This window comes from Stegodyphus dumicola, chromosome 2, assembly GCF_044657685.1.
Source record: "Stegodyphus dumicola isolate Sdum_Otavi_A_Nest chromosome 2, ASM4465768v1".
In the NCBI taxonomy this organism is placed as follows: Eukaryota; Metazoa; Arthropoda; class Arachnida; order Araneae; family Eresidae; genus Stegodyphus; species Stegodyphus dumicola.
Window position 1 is genome coordinate 151147897 of NC_140769.1, and position 20362 is coordinate 151168258.

General features: G+C 34.9%; 1 protein-coding gene across 8 annotated transcripts in view; it reads right to left on the reverse strand.

Moving 5' to 3' along the window:
- The window catches only part of LOC118205930 (uncharacterized), a 589509-nt gene that overhangs the window by 372066 nt on the left and 197081 nt on the right, over positions 1-20362 (reverse strand). Inside the window, exon 1 of one of the 8 annotated variants that reach the window (XR_015039605.1) lies at positions 14976-15365. The exons of the other annotated variants lie outside the window; for them this stretch is intronic. The gene's annotated coding sequence lies outside the window, so the exon portion shown is untranslated. Of the gene's footprint in view, positions 1-14975; positions 15366-20362 lie in introns of those variants that run through there. 8 annotated transcript variants of the gene reach the window in all.

The following is a 20362-nucleotide window of genomic DNA, read 5'->3' on the forward strand; positions in this document are numbered from 1 at the left end:
TCACGAACCAATAATAAGGATTCATAATAATAAGCTCGTAGAGGAGATATCAGCTACTGCTGAATCTGGAAGGAGGTACGCAAGGAACTTGAATGGAACCGATAAGAATTAAAAGAAATTCTATTCCCGATTTGGACTCTGAAGCAGAAAGGTGGGGCTCATTAAAGCTTAGCCCCGGCCACTTTTCGGCTCTCGACGACCTTTATGAGGGTAGCCTTGCAGAAAAGCTGCAAATTGATCTGTTCTCTAGTTTATCTTAGCATTAATTGAAAAGTTTTTGTGTTCCTTTCGACTCACGATTCACATTATGTATTGATAATTTTAAGCAAGGATGATACATTGAACAGCAGCTAGATAATTTCAAATATGAAATTAAGACATAACTTAAACTTACACTAGAGCTGATTTCATAAACAAAAAAAAATCTGTTATGGACACCACATGACTTCCTTGAACTGCCTATTAAATCATACACATTTTTTGCTGCATTTCATTTAAACTTATTTCCTCGAATTTCATTAGAGATAGCTTTTTCATTCAATTAATTCAGTTCTCACTTCGCGGCAAGGCAAAAATACATAAAAACTCAAAGTATCTTCTTTAAAAATTGTAAAATACAAAAACCTAAAACACTAAATACAGTTAAAAAAAAGCATTTTTTACAGCTAAAATTAGAATTTCTACGCAAAAATAAGCAATTCGGCCAGCGGGCAAGAATTTTTAAACAGTATATTTTTCGGTGCACGAAACTGAAAGTTTACTTTTGATCCCACTCGGCTAAAAGACATTGAAGGTGCAGAAACTGAATTCGTCACTATTCTGCTTACGGAATTTCAAATGTAAACAAATAGTGGTTCGTTAGGCTTAACTAGCCACTTAAAACTTTTTATCCAATTTAGAATCCTTTTTATCAAAACCAGTCCTTTATTCTTTTCGTGTACAGATGTCACGCAAAAAAATAGTTCAGATGGTTTCACGAGAGGTTGAAATGGATGTTTTCGTTGGAATATGATACCCGAAATTTTTCGTGATTACAATATTCGCACTAAGAAGTAAAAATGATGAATATTGTTCTGTAAGCGAATGAATTGTAAGAAGCTGTAGATAAAATTTTTTGTGTGATAAAATGGCAAAGAGTTCCAAGTGTCCTCTGGATTTCTTGATGAAAAGGCAAGGAAAAAAAAATTTTATCAAACACTGTTAGATGCTGAAAGTAAAGTTAAGCAAATACAACTTAGAAACATAAAATGGCGCCGAATCCCGGGAATAATCAGTGATCACAATTTTGTTTCCGTTTCTAACTTGAAGTAAGTATTCTCTTTTCTATCTTGTCCCAAAAACCTAATAATTTTAGCCGATATTTATATCGCCTCGTTAAATTTTCTTCAGTTGAGTCTGGTTTAAGAAATTTCCCAGTTGGCACATATGTCAGTCTTCGTCCATAGTTAGAAAAGTGATCTGGTGTCAGCGGTTCTGGTTCTCCGACTTCGTTATAAACATAAGTCAGTGAATTTAATAATGCCTCAATTTCACAATTAAAACTGATTCCAGTTCTTCAGAATTAACTCACGCCTTCATGAGTGTTTTCTTCAAACACGATTTGATAGATTTAACTAGCCTTTCCCAGAAACCGCCGACACCAGGTTATTTTCTAGTTGGACGAAGACTGAGGCAACGGGCCCCCGTTGCCTCCTACTAAGGGACGGACAAATTACATCCATGCTTTCTTCTGGATTCGAACCCGGTTCGGCAGTCAGATTCATTAACTACTTTCTCGTTTGGACAGCGCAATTTTGAATATAAAGCAGTAAATAATCCTACATGATACGTCTTTAATAATTTTTGGACACTTATTTTACCAAGATTTATTTAATAATTATTTTATATTTTTAATAATCATATAATAACTAATAATATTGTTAATTGATAATTATTTAATAATTAGTATATTTTATAATTTTAATTAATAAAGCCTCTGCTTTAATTTTTAAAAAGTACACAGATATATAGCGATCAAGGATATCCTAAGGGTTCAAAGTCTACCTTCAGCAATAAATTTTGGTTTAATTTTCTGAGCTTAATGTCGGTTCTTTTAGAGAGGTGCATATTACTACCATAACTCTGATCCCATATTCTTGTTACAAAATGCGATTTTCTAGATTAATCTGTCTCCTCCTTAAGAACGGCTAACGTATTAACGTCATTGTGAACTTCTTAACGACAATTTTTGATAAAGAAATGCACGGCAATCTAAATTTTAATTGCTGGAAAAATTCAGCTTTTATTTGCCATTGATTTTGGAAAGGTCGTTTGAAATCTATGCCAAGGGTTGAGTTTTCTCATTAAAGCAGAAGACTGTTGTTGAGGAAACTGGTTTTTCTCTTGCGTAAAAATCTCTTTAACTAGGAAATAAAACCCTTTCAAGCAAAATGTATTTGCTGCTAATCGATTTTTTTTAAATTCATACTCTGCCACGAGATTTCTTATCTTGCATTTCAAGCAATTGTTTATATACATCACAGAGTTCACAGAAATTAAGTTAAAAAACAAATACCATACCTTCAGGAGTGTAACGCGCATCTATAATTTCAAGATACAATTTTTTAAAAATTTTTAGGTGTATTCGCCGTATAACGCGGACCCAATTCTTCCCGAAGAAACACAAAAGGTTTTTTGAGGTCACTTATTCGAATATCTGTCCTAGCTTTTCGAACAATGGTAAACCGCCCTAACAAGCGATAAGAGGAAACAACCTGTGTGTGGGGGGGGGAGGGGTTAAATTATGGAAGGAGTCAATATTCCGGCAAAGAGAGTGAATTATATTCAATGCAGATGTCCAAAAGCTATTGTAGAGAACTTCCAACTTGAATTAATTCGTGGAATTAGGAGTTAGATGTTTTCTCTTTTTGTAGTCTGTGTATGTGTGTGTGTGTATTTAATTATGGCAAAGCACACGAGGGCTATCTGCCTAAGGGGAGGGATGCCTTTCGTGGAGGACTTTCTAAGGGAAACTGGCTCGTATACACGTTACACATGGGGAAAACCACGAAAACGCCCATGCAGCCAGCCCGTTCGCGGGATTCGAACCTCGGACCGAACTACCAGTGTTCAGCGACTTTACCGCTCGGCCGCTGGTGGGCCCCCTCTTTTTGTAGTCATTTGGAGTGAAAATCGAAGAAATTATTTTGAAGTGAAAATCGAAGGCTCTAGTAAATCGCTTTTGCTTTAGTTGGAATACAGTTGACTTAGTGCTACTTTTAGTAGTAAACACAGTGCAAAAAGAAACACAGTGCGAAAAGGAACACAATGCTGGTTTCAAATGCAAAGACATTCATTTTGCCAAAGAAAGTGGAAATCGTGCTGCAGCAAGGACGTTTGGTATTGGCGAAAAATTAAAATGTTTATTTATATATGGATCAAACTAATGGTGATGAAGATGAAACCAAATTCGATGATACGCCTGAAGATATAACGGAAGATGAACTTTACGAACTCTTCATGTAATGAAGAGATGAGAATTTTTAATGTCATTTCTTTTAAAACGGCAGGGGATGTAAAAATATAATGTTTCCCTTATTTTTAAGCTGTCATTTTTATAATCCGGCGTATAACACGCACCCGTAAATTTCAATCATATTTTTTTTGCATTAAAAGTGCGCGTTATACGCCGGAATATACGGTACATTATTCCTTTTAAATAAGTTTACTTTTGCGTTAACGTAGCACTTTCACTTAACCCTTTGGGTACACATATATTTGAAAATTATATTGCACTCAGACCCTACCTAACCCTTTGGCTACATTTGACTTATCAGTATGTCATGCATTTGTTTCGGCAAAGACGCACATGACGTTCTGAGACGTCATTGAAATGGAGACGAGATTTAGCCAGTTCCTTCTGGTTTGTTTTCAAAGTAATGTGTATCTGTTGCAACAGAACAAATAATTTCAATAGTTTGGTGAACCTCGGTGAATACACAATCCCATAATGACAGAAATAGAGAATATATTTTATCAAAGTGATAACGACAGTTTTAATGAATGTAATCTTGAATCTGATGAATTTTATAATGATCCTTTAAGCGATAAAGGGGAATTTTAAAATGAAAATGATGAATATATCGAACTAGAAAGTAATAATGATAGTGAAATTATTTGAAGACGTACAAGACGCTTATCGAGTAGTGATAGCAAATCTTTTCGTGAAAAATTAGGTGAATGGATTTGGGAAGAAAAAGAAAATGTGCCTGATGTAAAACGGATTTCTGAAGTACCTGGATATTTTGTGACTGCGAAGGCTAGGTGATAATCCTAAAGCTTTAGGCGTTTTAAAGGAAGGCTTTTATAATACCCTAGAAGAAGAGACAATCAGGTATGCCAGATAAATAATACAAAAAGAAGGTTTGGGGAAAAATAGAAATGAAAGGTGGTTTTTCTTGTAAATCGACACTCTGATAAAATATACCGTCTATTTCTGTTATTATGGAGTCGTGTATGTTATTATGGAGTGTGTTCTGTTATTATGGAGTCGTGGTACAAAGTTCACCAAACTACTGAAATTATTTGTTTTGTTGGAACAGATGCACATTACTTTGAAATAAACCAGAATGGACTAGCTAAATCTCGTCTCAGTTTCAATGACGTATCAGAACGTCATGTGCGTCTTTGCGCAAACAAATGCGTGACGTACTGATACGTCAAATGTAGCCAAAAGGTTAAGCAATGTCTACCGATTCTAACAAATACGTAGAAGTTTTAAATTCAATTTAAATAAAAACTAAGCTTCTAGATAAATTAAGCATGAAATTGGTAGATATTAACAAAATAAAATTACTTTCATCTGACTTCAGAAATGGATTAAATCCAAAATCTGCTGCCACTTTCGACATTTAAAAGACCATCTTCCGTAACATTTTTCTATGCGTAACGACACCAATCAATGTTCATGAATAGCAGTTACGCGGAGAAGCAGTCAACAGTGTCTTCAACGGAAAATTCAAATCCATCAACTCTTCTGTCTCACCGCATCCTAACGAAGTCACTTTACATAACCATCAATAAAAAAATAAATAAATAAATAAATAAATAAATAAAATAACCTGGAAATGTTGTTTACTATGTTTTTTTTTCCATTGTCACTGAAAAAAACTGGGGGGGGGGGAGGAAGGGAAGCATGAAAATAGCAAAAATTATTTGTCGTTACGAACCACTAGTTCTCCTGCTGATCGAGGAAGGACGAAGTTAAAGCGGAGTTCTGGAGAACTTCTGAGAGAAAGAATGTCAACTGGCAGGTTTCGACTGACTTCTTTCGGTTCAAGAACATCGGACCAGTTTCAAAGAAGCTTTTCAGGGATTTTTTTTTCCTTCTTGTTTCGTTATTACTTAAACAACCACAAATAGTTCTCGATTTTTGTGGCCGCAAGGATGGTTAGGGACGTTGGTCTGAAACAACTTTCGTCTCCGACGCCGGATGACCAGTTAGAAAAACGCGTAGGTGCCCGCTTTGGATTTTGAAGTATTCAGAAAAGAACCAAATCCTTTACTCGTAGAAGCTTCTGTAAAACAGACCGGCGTTTCCCAATTTTTTTGTGGTATTGCCCCACCTAATCCTTTTTAGAATTCGTATGCCTTTCCTAACATGCAATAAGAATTTTTTTAAATATGTAAAAGATAAATTATAATTTAAATTAACAACGTAAATTAATATCCCTTCTGTATTCTAAAAATAGTAATCTCTATTTGCACTGCGTACTTTCGAGATTAATCGATGTCATATGACTTCACCATAATTCTGATGATGTAAATGAAACTAAAACAGCTTGTAATAATTTTACAGCAGTACTAATTATCCAATCAAAATGCATTCACAACCAAAACTAAATCAGTCTGAATAAAGATTGCACCCTGAACATAACACACTTGCTTGCTGGTCTTCGGCCTGGTTGAACTGCTGTCTCCCGTTTCCTTCTTGCTGCGAAGTTATCAAAAATGTAAACCTCTTGAGTTAAAGGTTATTTAATTACGGCAAAGCCTCGAGGGCTATCTCGCCTAAGGGGAGGGATGCCTTCGTGGAGGACTTTCTAAAGTAAACTGGCTCGTATACACGTTACACATAAGCAAAACCACGAAAACACCCATGCAGCCAGCCCGTTCGCGGGATTCGAACCTCGGACCGAACTACCAGTGTTCAGCGACTTTACCGCTCGGCCGCTGGTGGGCTCGTAAACCTCTCGAATTAGGCACAAATAATGTACCAAGTTGTTTGTGGCCGCAATATGTTTACTGAAAATAAAATGAAGATTTCATGCGACTCCGCGTCCAGTCTCCTATATTCATTATGCATCAACATTTCTACGCCGTCAAGCTTCCTGCTGTTTATTACTTCTAAGCTTGTTTCTATTACATGTCTGTCTACGACTGTCATCTTTCTAACTATGAAGTAAACCTCTTCAAGATATAATGAAGAGAATCATCGTTAATCCGTTGCAACTTTCTTTCACCAAGTCAACTTATTACATATATTTACATACAAGGGACATTTGTTCAAGGTACTAGACCGGATATAGAAATGTATGCATGTATGTGTGTGTTCATGTATGCATGTATATATATATGTATGCATGAACATATGTGTGTATAGATATCCACATTATGCATATACATACACACGTGCATACATTCATACATTTCTGAATCCGGTCCCGATGACAGGGCAGTGCCATTTTCAAAAATCGCAAACGCGTGAAAATTGAATATGAAGAATTTCTTTTTGTTACATACTTGAAATTTTAATAACCAAACTTTCAAAAGTTATAAGCCTATGAATTGAATGTTCAGCTATGAAACCTGAACATAAGGAATTTTTTTTTTTTTTTTTTTTTAAATACTTGAAAAATAACTTAAAAATGCTTGTTCTGTAATAGGTCTTTACATCAATCACTAGCTCTTTCTCAATTATATTTTTGTTCAATTAGTTTCAATAGAATCAATTTTATATGCTATGTCATAGTCTGTAAACAAACGTAGTGCACGAAACGTCACTTACCATTACATTTCATATGTTACTAAACTACCTTATGCACACGTTTTAATTTCTAACCAAGATCATAAGCATAAAGCAAACGAACTTCGTCACACCGCTAAAGGTAAATAAAACTGAAAGCAGCTTACTGTTGCCATTCAAGGGAAGAATATTTATGTTGCCATTCCTACAGTAAAACATTACATGAATTTGTTGGCTGACATGTGGGAAAAACATCTGGAAATCATCATGTGTCAGCATTTTAAATGCTCTTTAAAAAGCATTTAAATGTTTGTCTGCAGAGAAAATTCCTTATAAAATGCTTAAAACGTTTTGTAATTTTAAAAAAGAAATTGTATACATCACTTACATTAGTCTAGATTTATGGAAATAAAAGATAAAATTTCGAATTTTTGAAGAAAATTTGGAAATTTGAACGTCTTTTGAGCCCTTAAAACTCTGGACGAATCCATTTTCTAATTGCCCCTTCCCCGTGGGGCGTGCGTTCCTCGGTGGGAAGCGCTGAGATAGACAGTTATGCGTAAATTATTTATTCTTCAGTTTTGTAGTCGCATATTTCGATGAACTAGTATGATATAATTTTTTTTTTTTTTTTTTTTTTTTTTTTTTTTTTTTTTTTACACTGGGACAACTAACTGCGAAATGCGTAGGAGTTCGTTCAAATACCACATAATTTAATTATGAACTAGCGGACTGCGGCCAAAGCCAAATTTATAAGTTTATACACCTAGAAAGAAAAAAGTATAAAGACATTTCAGTATGAATGAAATCAGTTCATTCTTTGCAAGCAACAACGAATTCGTAAATAATTTTTTAATTTTTTGTTGCGAAACATGGACAAAAACTGGACACTTCAGATGTGCGTCCCAAAGTTCATGATTTAAAATTTAGCGTAATATAAAAACTTTTTTTAATATCAATAAAAGAATTAACGTGGCAATAACATCGTGTCAGTTCTCCGCACCTGAAACAAAAAGGCTGCTGATAGCAGCTATTTATTTAAAATGTTGACATTAACGAAAAATTTGTGACTTACAATGACGACACATACAATCGCGGACGTTCTTCAGCGCAGAATATTCCTCAATGCAAGGAAAATACATAAATAATGAAGAACTTATACGTACGTAATTATTTTTAATAATACATAGCTATAACATTTAGCGGCAACAATTTGAAAAGTCATTCGGACACAGAAGTGGTGAGGGTGAAAAGTGAGTTTAGACACTAATAGCACCGCCGAGGTTAAAAAAAAATCTTCAAATTTCTTTCAGAAATAACACTTAAAAAATTCACGTGTTGGAGAATTTATTGGCATTCTATCGATTTTTTTCGCAAACAGGATTATCCATCATCGATAAGACCATCAAATCAAAACATAATAACACTTAGTACGGTTCCGAGAAAAAAAAAAAGATGGTGAAAAAAAATTCTATCCAAGAACAGAGAACTTGTACTCGCTAACAGGAACTTCTTAAAGCTGCATGTTAAATTTTAAAAATTTTCGAAACTATGAAAAAGTTTTTAAATTTGGATAAAAATAAGCTAAGATATATGCTGTCCTCCCCCCCAATACAAATAAAAAGCTATTTTTGCTTTTAAACAGGCAAAATATTTTCTTGAATGTTTCACACTATATTGAATATATAGCAAAAATTTGTGTCGAACGAAAAAAAAATGTTGCATAGATTTTTGATAAAAATATATTCGAAGGGTCATAATTAGGGTTGCCCTCTGACTTGGTTTACTTGATTATGGCAAAGCACATTAGGGCTATTTGCCTCGGGGATGGATGCCTTCGTTGAATGTTGGGAAAACGCCAATGCAGCCAACCCGTTGGACTGTAATCAAACCCGTGCCGAACTACCAGCGTTCAGCGACTTTCGCTCGGCCGATAAACTAATCCTCTAAAAACACAGTTGCAAATAAAGAGGCCGTTGTGTTTGTTGTCTTGTCCATATTACATGGAACAATGGTTGCCAGAGCCTACTCCAAGACTTCTATTTTCCACCCCCAATTTTAAGGGACGGCACCCTCCCGAGGGGGGGATCCGTGGGTCTCCCACCAATCCACACCAGAGGAATTTCGTCTCGCCGTATATTTAGAGTGCCGTCATGCCGCACCGACACTATACATTTACAATCATCTATGTCTTCTCCGGGATTCGAACCTGGACCCTTCGGTACCGTAGTAGGCCTCCCTAACCACTATACCGTCTGGGCGACGAAATACACAGAAGCATGCAAATTAAGCAAGCAGAGATAAAAATAAAAGCCAAAATCCTAAATCAAATATTCACGGTAAACTCACCTTTAAACAATATCCAGATTTTCACGGAAACCATGCTTCTCCACAGCAAGCAGCTTCACGCATGTCTGCATAAATTAAGTTACCGCAAGGACGCATTTGTCGAAGGAAAAAATCCAATTTCACGAAACTAACGATTCAATTAACAACAGTACGTACTACGTGGATTTTCGATGAGGAAAAAATGTTACAGTTTCTGCGAACGTTAATTCATAAAAACAAACAACTCTGAAAGTAAAACAAGATTTTTAAATATGTCATTGAGAACAATTTGATAAATGTGGCATTCCGCAAAGCTCACTCCGAAATGCACCAAACCGAAATGCGGAGTTATTCCGAGTCAAGGACAACCGAAGGGTCAAAGCCGCTAACCTGATTAATGATAGAAATCCACATTTCTCCTCCCACTCCTGAAAAGTATAGGGTTTTGAAAATCGGGGATGCCGCGACACGATGTCAGCGTGGCATCCCGCCAAAAAATCTGCCACCACACCCCTACGCACCCTTCTAACAAAGGGAACAAGGTCAAGTTCTTAAAGGGGTTCGGGAACAGTTACGGAAGATTTGGAACTGTCCGGATGGAAACGAAGTTTTCAGATTTGTAGATTCCCAAACGCCCGGAGGCGTCCAGATGAAAACTTGCTATGAAAAGGATCCATTCTGAAGAAAGTTGACGTCTGTATTTTGCGTCATAAGAATTGATGATGTTATTTAATTCAAAACAGACATTTGACTATTGTTTAAAGTTTAACACAGTCCCCTATGATTATGAGTAGCAACCAACACGCATTTAAAAAAATTCTCCTTCCCTTTGGAACAGAAAAATTTAAAATCTAGAACATCATAAAAAAGTATAAATGGTTTCCGATTTTAACGGTCGCCCACAAGGGGGTTTGTTAAGATTTTTTTACGCTTTTGCTGAGCTCGCAATCTTACCAGTCTACTGTTACACTCAACTCTTACACACCCAACTTCTTTTTGTCTTTTTAGCTTTATTATTAAGCACCCTTTTCTTCGCACTTGCGCCATGCAAAATTACAAAAATTTTAAAAGGAGCGTAGCAGTATATATTATAAATTCCAGATGCATCCTTCAGTTTTAACCTACATTCTTCTTCTTCCGCCCCCCCCCCCCGTCGTTTCTCAGATCATCATATTAATGTTTTCTTACTAAGATGGCTTTACAAGACTTATTATTATTATTATTATTATTATTATTATTATTATTATTATTAACGTTTTGTGTGTTTATTTATTAAATATCACTTCTTGGCGCTTAAGCCACAAAAAATTCGATTTGACAGCAAAATTACAAAATATTTAAAAACAGTGTATCTTTAGAATTTTCGACAGACAGTCTCGCGCGCTTGAGAGAAAAATATTTTATTCCGTACAGTTTTGCCACTGCTCTTTTTCATATCGTCAAGTTTGTTAATCAAAAATACATTAAAGTTTTACGAAGTATGAAATAGAGTTTAATCTTTGGATTATGGTAACTTGGCAATTTTTTGGCGAACAACCCTGCTACAGCAACCTGCTAGTCTGTTCCATTTTTTTTCCAACAATCTATTAATTCTAGCATACGCGAATTACGCTTATGCTAGAACTTTTATGGAACAAAAGTGCTTAATCATGACGAAGATTAGGTGCGAAATTGGGAGAAAGTGCAGAATCGCCCACTGCTTTCCGCGTTTTTAAGAATTGCACATACACGGTATCATCCATGTACACGTCGATGTATTTTCACTTAAAAAACATCCCAGAATTGCACAAAAATGTCATTGCGCTCACTCTTGACTTTATCCATGTACAGTGCTAAAGTCCTAGCTAGTAACCTTTATCGCCTTACCAAAATGTCGCCAAACTACCTGTTACCATATTCCAAAGATTAGCTGAAATGGATAATAAAAACAAATTCGAAATTTAAAATTCGGGTTTGCAGGTGCCCATGTTCGGGTGGAGGACTACGTTATTTAAAATTCGATAGCTTTAGGTACCGTCGTTTTTTCATAGCGTGAGGTGCATTATAGATTCTTCTTCTTTAAAAGTAATACAGAGCGATCATATTTGGTGGCAACAATATGAAAACTGATACAGCCATTAATAGCAAACAGAGGCAAAATCCCATTTCGATTAAAAAAGTTGTAAATTTTTACAGTAAATAAGAATAATGCAAATTTTGCAGCAGTATAATAATAATTTATATATTTCTCATATTTTAAAACAGATGTTGTCAAATTTGACTATTTAATTACAGCAAAGCATACTGGAGCTGTGTATTTATGAAAAAAGTATATGGCTTTCCATATGAATTTAGGCTCACGAGCGGCCCAGCGGTAAAGTCGCTGAACACTAGTAGTTCGCTCCGGGGTTCGGAATAACGGCGAACGGACTAGCTGCATGGGCGTTTCCGTGATTTTTTTCCATGTGTAACGTTATACGAACCAGTTTCTCTTAGAAAGTCCTCCACGAAGGCATACCTCCGCTTAAAGAGATAACCCTCGCCTGTTTTGCTATTATAAACTAAACCAAATCAATCCATAGGAATCGGGCCCATGTTTACATTTCGCGTAAGAAAACCATGAAATCATGAAACTTCGGCACGGAGAACTCGACAGGGAGGCCCCAGTGTTTCATGGCTACTGATCGGCGTAGTACACCAAAAATTTGCATTATTAGACTTATTACGTCATATTAGTTTGGAATAATATAATTAAATTTAAAATTAACGCCAATGATAAAACCAGTTTTTAAATGACATGCATCTTTTGAAGGTTTCAAGAATTTCATTACAGATTATCACTTAATTATCCATTCAAGAATTATATTAAATCAAAAATAGTCTTAAAAATGAATATACTTTTTAATTTCAGAAAGGCTGTAAACATACAATTATGAATGATGTCGCAACAAAAATGGCGCACATTTTTAACTCAGTTTTATGAATTTAAAAAAAAAAAAATGTGTTACAAAATATTATTATTAATGTTCTTATCTTCACATAAAACGACCGCAAAAAAAGTGTTAAATGTTGAGATGGACTTTATACTCAGTACTGCAACATAATACTCCTATCTCATGAATAACAAAAAATGAAGTCTTAAAAACGCCAGTAATTTTTAACAAAAAGAATAAGAAAACGCAAATAGCTTAAATATGCTTCAAATCATGAGATATAAAAATTCTACGATAATCGCTTGGATCAACATTAAAAATCCGTAAAACATTAAGAATTAGTTTTAGAAAATTTCTAAAAACCCTATAAAAGTATTTTAGATACGTGTTAAGAGTTTAAAAAAGGTGTGGAGGGGCAAGTTTGCATCATAATAATAATGATGCGACAACTTAAAAGGGCTTTTTGAAATAAAGTCGTTAAAATATCGCCAAACGATAGCAGCTGCCGCCATCTGTGAGAGAAAAAGGAAGTGGTCTGGACGGTTGTCCTTCATTAGCAATGTTTTTCTGGAAGACCGTTATGAACCAGATTTGGTTAACACGAATTTAATACAAACGAAGAACGCCGAAATGTGTTTTGGCTATATTGTTTTATAAAAAGAGCTCGCATTGCTTAGTCTAGTATGAAATACAAAATAATATTTAATAAACATTCGGATGATAAACTACTTTTATTCCGCAACATTGGGATATAAAGGTATATTTAATTAGTGGCAACAGTGCAGGCTTAAACTTCAAAACTAATGCATTAACCTGAAAAGTAAAAATGTGACTTCATTATATGCGGTGATTTTATTGTTGGTTCAGCTGAATTTTTCGAGAATGAGCTAGATGTATTTAAGGTATGTTAGTGAAAACGCCAAGTTTTCTGCGAATAAAATGCAGCGTCACTTTACATAAATATATTAATTAAATTAAATTATTAATCATATCCTATGATTAAATTATTATATCCTATGATTGATTGCTAATGTTTTTTCATTGTACATACTAATTCGAGAACTTTTAGAAGATAAAATTCGGTTCACATTATAAACAAAAACTGCTTGGTAGTTAGTTCGCAATAAATTATTTCTTGGAAATATGATACTAAATTCAAAATAATTAAAGATAAATACACCTTTTCGAAATTCAATAACATGTAAACAAATGCATCAGGGTTAAAACTTTCATTAGTTTTAAAAACATTTTTTTAAATGCGAATCTGATTTAAGATCTGTTGTTAAAATTTTCATACTTACGTAATTAGTAATTTTTTCGTGTTTTAAACAGTTAGCTACTTTATGTGCAGCTTTAATTGATGTATCGTAAATTACCGATTCTAAACAAATTTTTTCTCTTTTGTATATAAATAATCTTATGCATTTTTAATGCACACATATGATGCGTGCTTGATAAAACTAGCATTCTAAAACTTTTATAGCTACAGTATAATTATTAGTATAGTAGTAAGAAATTATTACGACGGTTGCAAAACTTCAGCATCTAAAAAAAAAAAAAAAAAAAAAAAAAAAAAAAAAAAAAAAAATCTGAACCGTCTTAACAGCATCTGGGGCCCCTGTGCAAACCAGTGTGCTGGGGCCTCTTAACACAGTAGCCACTCACAAAGATGAAATGTAAATTGATTAGCATGCGGCCCCAATACTCGTGAGGTCATCGGTTAAGTGCTTAGTGGAATTATGCGTTAACACAGCCCCTGGTAATTCAAAGCAAATTATTTCTATATAGCAAAGGAAATGTGTTAAAAATTCTTTATAAAATATTTATTACGCGAAATTTTGCAGCGTTATTATTTATAAAAGGTTTATTTTTCTAATAAGATAAAAATAAACAGAACTGGTAATATTTACAGTTATAAATATTTTTCTTAAATGATTATAAATAAAGTATATATAGGATTCATTTATTTTTTAGTAAACAAGAATGGCATTTAACTCATGTTAAAAATGCTTTCTTACTATTTTCAACTTTAAAGTTTAAAAACCCTGCTTTGATTTTTATTTTGTCAGTTCGCTTATTTTGTTGTTTATGCCTATGATTACTGATATTACAACCACACGTTTTTATATTTCAGAGAATGAAAACATATGTTTCAGGATAAGGGACTTCTTAATAAATGTCGCATTATGGTCATTCAAATTTGTATGAAATCTTTGAACTTAACACAAGTTCTTGCTTTAAATTCAAAAGGTACTCTTATGTTATCGAGACCGAGTTCAGAAATGATTTCATGTTTTAAACATAATAATTCTTTCATGTTTTAAGCATTTAGCTACGTTTTTCACATGCAATTTTAATATCTACTCTCGAAAATTACCCATTTTAAAATGTATGCATGTATATATGGATGTATGTGCTCATGTAAACGTGTATATATGTACGCACGTATGCATGTGCGTGTAAACACACATACGTATATGCACATAGACACATACACACGTGCATACATACATACATTCTTGAATGCAGTACCGATAACAGAAAAGTACAATTCAAAATTTATCTTCTATGCCTAAATAGAACAAATTATCACCTACTCTTAATTAGAATAATAATTCAAAATTAACCATTCATGCTTAATTGTTTCATTATTAGTTAATTTACTGTAGCACTGTGTGTTCATAAAACTGAAAATTCAGTAAACTTTCAAATTAAAATTCACAGTGCCTTACCGATATTTTGTTGATTCGCATACTTTCGTCTCGTTCACTGGTATATCTCCATTTTCCAGCTTCATTTTTGCAGCACGTGTGGAAATTTAACTTGTATCCGACTCTCAGAGCATAATGTTAAGTTCCAACCAAGTAAAATTCCTTCAATTCTTTTCAAACACAAACTACACGAACTTTCAAAACAATGCAATAACTTATCGTTATGGTAAACTATCGAACGTGAATAAGTTCATCTATTGTAATAGTTAAATAATGTCCACGAGTATCCAGTAAAACACAAAGAGAACTTGCATAGCTTTTACTGTTGATAGAACATCACCAATTCAACAATAAAGCACTTTTAAAAGTTTCCTGAGACGCATGCACTACGCAGAGTAAGAACACACAACGTCTTTCATTTTTTTGCACCTTTCCAAACTCGACCGAACATTCAACAGACTGCGCTAAGAACTCTGAACCAATGAGCGACTTTCACATTTTGACCAATGGGAAAGAAGGTTCAGGTAGCGACGCGAGACGGATGAAATACAATCAATCCATTTTTCAAATTTCGCGGAGCAGCTGGGTTTCCAAAACGCTGCGAAAATTCTTTTTTAACAGCTAAGCGAGAAGTCGATTAAAAGTTTCGGCTTTGTTTGTTTTTTGATTGTAATTTTGACAAAGTTTGTAAATATCACGTACAAGGCTTTTTTTTTTTTTTTTTTTTTCGAATGTGGAAACAACGTAAGCATTCTACTATTTGAAGTACTTTTTAAAAGGAGCAGCATGTAGATAAATTCGCGATTTGGACTATAAAGAAACATAATTTTTAGCTTTTAATATCTTATTCATATATTTGTTAGTTTTAGATCCAAATCACAACCGAAATTTAATATTGAGTTGTCATGAAAATTTTTATTTGGATATCTTACAGAAAACTGCAGATTTTAAATCTCACATTTGGGGGGGGGGAATTTGAAGTCATCAGCGGAAGCTAATAACAGTTATTCATAATAAAAAAGGACTTTCTTTTAATTTAATTTAAAAAGATATTGTAAATTTTGCTACCTTTTATTAATTTCAAATACACTGTTTAGTGAAAATTAACATTAGTAATTAATGATTATTTAATTAAGAAGCGATGAATTAAATAAAAGGCATATCTTTTAAGAATAAATAGACAAGTAAAAAATATAATCTGAAATCTTTCAGATTTTGTATTACACTTTAAAGGGGCGTTTTTTTAACTGTTTTATGGGTTCCCTTTATTTATTAAATATCATGTTCTCATATCTCATATCGAGGGGAGAACTACGTTATTCAAAATTCGATGTCTCTAGGTACCGTTGTTTTTTGCCAGTGCGAGAAACATACATATATTCATGCAGATTCTTCATCATTTAATTACTTTGAAAATAATGCAGGGCGATAATACAGTGGCAATAATTTGAAACGTGATATGCCGTTTTATAGTGGACGACGCAAAATGCCGAAATGAAATTAATAGCCAGTCTGGGCAAATTGGCTAATAAAATTGGCAAATTGGCCAGTTTGGGCTAATAAAAGATGTGAAGATGTTAACCAAAATACGACAAAAAGGTAAGTGTTAATTCCAAGGTAAAGAGAGCATCATTGGTTAATTAAGAAAAAAGCAAAATTCTTTTTTTAACACTCTGTATGTTTAACTCCTCGAAGCGGTGCATTGTTTTCACTTGTACATAAAATTTTCTTCTGGCAAAACTGATGAATGAGGAAAAAACCGAAAAGATTCTAGGAACAACCCTTCAATTTATCTGGCCACTCGCCATCGGGCATAGCGGATTCTCAGAACGTTGCTATTTGGCAAAGCGTTATTTTTTATTTATCTTTCAAATTTAATCAATCTGTAATTAATTAACAAAATACATTATTGATGAATTTTAATCCGTTTAAAAGCAATTTCTAATAATAATTTCCTTATTTTTTTCCCTTTAACATCTGTACTTAATTGATAAAACTGAAAACCGTTTAGTTTATAATATACCCAACTGGTAATATTCGTGAATATTGTCAGCTAAGTACTAAGAGAAATTTCTAGTGCCATATAATACATAACTGGAACAAAATATTTTTTTATTTCCTTGTACGAAGTAAAGGAAATATTGCAATAGCAAAAAATTTCGAACATCATATTTGAACGAAAATATCCATTTTGACAGTTAGTTTTCTAATCCATTTGGACGATTTTTTTGCGTGATGTCTGTACGTACAAACGGAATAAAGGACTCTTTTTTCCAAAACGGTTTGTAAAATGGATATAAAAGGGATTTTTTTCCCCGTGACATCTGTACGTACGTTTGAATGTATGTATGTATCTTGCTGAACACAAAAACTATTAGCCGTAGATCGTTGCAATTTTGTGCTGTTGTTGTTGTGTTGTGATTTATCTCACTTGTCTGAACAGCAACATCAGAACAAACCCACGAAATTCATCGTGACAAGGAGTGCAAGATTACGCCTGTCGTTGGCAAAAGCCTTGAGCACCATACAATTAAATAGGTGACAAGACTATTTCACTGAGTTCCGTGCCCCAGTGTCCTACCAACCACCTCTCGAGAGGGCTTTCGGTTGGCGGCATATTAGAGTGCCCCCATGCCATAAACACACTATACATTAAAAAATATCCATGCCTTCTCCGGGATTCGAGCCCGGCCTTTCGGTACGGTAGTCAGAGTCACTAACCGTTGCCCCAGTAGGCGGCAGTCTGTTCTTTTGAAAGCAGATTGGTTCTATCAACCATTGCGAAATCACAGATTTACCCTGTTGGCAATCTCAGTCCATGCTCGATCCAAAAACATAGCGGTATCATCTACTGCGACATTTTCTCCATCTTCTCTTCCCAGTTTTTCGCTTGAACCTGCCGCTCCAATTATTTGACTCTTTTGTTTAGAATGTTATTCTAAGTTAAACAGGTTCTTCTGGAAAATATCACAAACGAACTTGATCGGCCGACCCAACCCTGCAAACTGTATCCCTTTGCAAAAACGAACTCCGCTCTGAATAGATCTTTTCATCGCAGTTGCAAAGGATACAGTCCACAGAAACCCAACAACGTTTCCGTCATCTATGCATGAGTGTATTCCAGGAACCGAACAGTACCCATTTTAAACTTCTTTTTAGAAACCAGGTGGTGGGAGAGATATTTTCCTTGTCTACATTCAGTGGTTCATCTTTTGCAACGAAGCTCAGGTCACATTAACCGACTCGCTGCTCTTTCAGAACACCGTCTCGTCAGGTTATAAGAGAGATATAACAAAGATTACTGTGAGAATAAATTGAGTAGATTCTTTAATTTAACGATTAATCATCAAAAGCGTTAAAGAACTCGCTTTTCCGGAAATAGTGCAGTGGGAATAACGAAAAGAAATAGAACCTTAAACACTGAGAAGCACTTAAAAGATTCTGTAGCATATACAATTTCCCGGACTTTACAAAACCCTGAAAATTGCATAAGCTAACTGCATTACATGTAATGCAACTAGTGAATTTTTAAGGCCTACTTTGAACTTAAAAAAAAAATTTAATAGTATGACAAACTGATTCCTGGAGCATTAGAATTCTTTTAAGAAACAACAAACTCATCTTTTATTTACTTATTTAAATTCATTTCACTGCATTTTTACTACTTCGAGAAAAGTGTTTCCTTCGTTTAAATCTTAGTTGATATTTCAGAGTGATCTACATTTCTACCTATGAGTAGTTACACAGGGTTTTTCATACTGAATGGCACAAAAAGACAACATGCCTGTGAAAACTGTAATTACTTTATTTTGATAAATCAAATTTAGAGTGACACTAGGGTCGTCTAAGTTTTTACAGATGTTCTAGGTGTGCTCCTTCGGTGACAGAGCAAGCATCTATGCGATATTCCCCTTCCTGCTACACTCGTGAAACAATATCCTTTGTTAAGATTCGAGCACTTCCGTTATCCGCTGCTTCAGTTGCTGTAAGTCCCGGGAAAATGGAGGCACGAACAGTTTGTCTTTAACAAAACTCCACTGGAAAAGATTACAAGGGGTTAGATCTGGGGATCTCGGTGGCCAAAAAAGCAATGGCATATCGTTTCCTAGCACGGCCAGTCCAGCATTAGAGTTCAGGCATTACGTTTTTATGCCAATGTGGTGCAGCACCGTCTTGCTGCAGAATGAAGCCAAGAACCACGTCCTCCAACTGAGGAAACAACCACTCTATTAGCATAGCCTACTACGGTATCGAAGGGCCCGGAATCGAATCCCGGGGAAGACATGGACGTTTGTAAATGTATAATGCCGGTACGACATGGCAGCACTCTAAATATGCGGCAAGACGAAAGTCAAGTGAATTGGTGGGAGAGGAGAGAGACGGAAGACCCCTGGATCCCCTCCGGGGTGCTCTTCCTCAAAACTGGGGGTGGAAAATAGAAGTCCAACCTCTCTTTGGAGTAGGCTCTGGCAACTATTGTTCTATGTAATACGGACACGACAACAAGAACAATCGATTTTCTCACCAAGAAAAAAGGATCAAGAACAGAAACAGGCGCAAAAATCTTTCATTTTTGAAGAATCACGCTGTTCCATTACTCTATGTGGATTTTCCGTGTCCCAAAATCCTAAATTATGGCCATTAACTTTTCCAGAAACAAGAAAAGTGACTTCATCTGTAAACACAAGTCTGTTGGTGAAACCATCTACCTCCAGCTTATTTTGCAAATTCTCACAGAAAACTCTACACAACTTGTCGGAAGGATTGAATGTCCGCACCATTTGAAAGCTGTGTGGCCGGAATTATAGGTGTTTTCGTAATATAAGCCACACCGTTACATGAAGCAAATTTAGTTCAGAACTCGCACGACGCGGTAATTTTCGGTAGGACTTCGAAAAAACTCTTCACGAATTTTTTCAACCACTTCGGTTTTGGCTGCTGTTCGTCCTAGGCTGGCTGTCTCACTAAAGCAGATCATGTCCTGAAACTGCTTCGTCCACCATTCGATGTTGTGATGATGCAGTGGTTCTTTACCAAATTTGTGCCAAAATGTCTTTAAACGACGATGAATGATTACATTTTGGCGTATTCCAAAACACAGTTCGCCTTCTGCATGGATGGCGCCATTTTGATTAACACTGCCTCAGCAGTGATTTGATAATCGGGAGATTTTTCGCTGTTACCAGATAAAAATTGAAGAATTGTAATTTCATAATTAGTTTGTTTCAGCTTGATAAATCAGTTACAAAATTTGTACTATGTCATTTTTTCTGTCTCCTCCAATATAAAACATCTTTTTTTTTAATTATGCATCAGAATCCCTGCCCAGAAATGTGTACTTTGATAAGTGCATTGTCATATTCCATTTAGATTAGAGCTTTTGAATTAGAAGTTGGGTTTCGATGGGT